This window comes from Homalodisca vitripennis, unplaced genomic scaffold (genome assembly GCF_021130785.1).
Source record: "Homalodisca vitripennis isolate AUS2020 unplaced genomic scaffold, UT_GWSS_2.1 ScUCBcl_1792;HRSCAF=5861, whole genome shotgun sequence".
Taxonomy (NCBI): Eukaryota; Metazoa; Arthropoda; class Insecta; order Hemiptera; family Cicadellidae; genus Homalodisca; species Homalodisca vitripennis.
This window is the reverse complement of record NW_025777923.1, coordinates 9,356-11,226: the sequence shown is the minus strand read 5'-3', so window position 1 is coordinate 11,226 and position 1,871 is coordinate 9,356.

Sequence of the window (1,871 nt, the reverse complement as noted above, 5' to 3'; positions counted from 1 at the left end):
GACGTATTGTGACCTGTATTCCGTAGTTTAGTTTTAATGATTAGTGTTTTGTATAGTTTTGTATTAAGTGCATGTCTTTAGTGTTAGTGAAGTTGACATACAACATGTAGGTTGTGATTCCTGACTTAGGCGTGCCACAACGCTTTAGTAAGATTTGTTTATTTTAACCTAGTTTGTAATTATGTATTAGGTTAGTTCTTTACCTGAAGAAGAGATCAGATTGCAGATCTCGAAACGTAGTGTTACTGTTTTCTTGTTTCACTTAACGATGGCAAATGTCCGGAAAAATCCTGTTTCCTTCACAATCCTTCCATCGTCAAAAATAACCTTCAAACAAAGAATAATCCTAAAGGTTTTCAAAGAACTGGTAAGAAGTAAACATAACGAATAAAAGCAAAACAATTTAGACAAATGGACACACATTTAATTGGCCGAGACTTGAAAATTCCATTTCTATCCAACTGTTTGTCTATCTAATGTCCATCTGCACGATGTCTTGAGAACCAACTGACTTATAGACTTAAATACCATTATGAGCATATAATCTATAATAATCTCTCTATATAATCAATGATTGATTTTGGTGATGGAGTAATGCCATCTATGTGAATTAAATGAGCGTTAGCATTTTTACACTTGTATTAACCATCGAGGAAACAGGAAAATTGCAGAATATATAAATTTTTAAATGATCATATGAAATAGTAATACTGTACACTGCAAGACATAAAGCCTTTCGTGCTAGAATTTAATAAGTATATTTATCTAGTCTTAAACATAAAATTTTTGCATAGAACCTGAGCGAATATTTATGTATGGTATTCTTCCATTTTTAAAATTTCATTAAACTAAAATATGAATTTTAAGAAAGAACTTAACGATGCTGAATTCTAAAACGCCCTGTTGAAAAATAAAACAAAAGAGAATTGTTTCCTATAACTAGTAGAAAAAAATAATATTTTTAAATGTCTTCTCTGAAACACTGTTACGCACTTAAAACTAAGACATTGATCATGAGGCAAAGTTATACCCAAAATATATCTATAATGCTAATATATTTTGCAAGAAAATATTTCACATGGTGTTGATTTTTAAAATTGTGTTCTATTGTATACAGTTATATTGTATATTATTTGTATTTAACTATAAAATGATTTTTTTTTTCTCTTTTTCTACAACTGTATGTGAAAAATTAATAAAATCTTTTCCTCTCCTTCAATTCCATGCACACTGGGTCCCAAATTCTTGTTTATTTAAAATAATTAAGTATAGTGGGGCACGACTGGTTGGTATTATAGAGTTTTAATCTGAACATCCATGCCGTTTTTACAAAGGTGTAAAAATTTATGTAAAAACAATTCTACAGGAGTTTGTAAAATGTGCTATATAATTTTTTCAAGGATTTGTATTGTTTCTCTTTAATTTGGTTTTATTAAACTATAAAAATAAGGAATATAGCTTCTATATTTTGCAAAAAATGGTTTATAATTATATTTTATTTCCCCAAAATAAATAAATGTATTTTTTATTGGAGTACAATAACAGTTATTTACCTTCATAGTGATTAAAATATATTTGAATGAAAAAACATAAATAATATCAGTCCATAAGGCACTTAACTACTGCAGTATAACATGTTTGTGTGAGTCATGCCGCAATAAGACCTTTGAAGAGGCTTTTAGTAGATTGAAATCTTTATATATGCTTTGACACTCCGTCTTTAACCAATGGCAAGATATTTCTCCAAAGAAAAATGTTTGGAGATGGCCTAAATAACATCGTTGCGCAAAATAATTTTCTGATTTACAAAAACTATTTCTTCTCATAAGTAGTAATGGCAATAGATATATTTATTTAAATATATTAGAAAG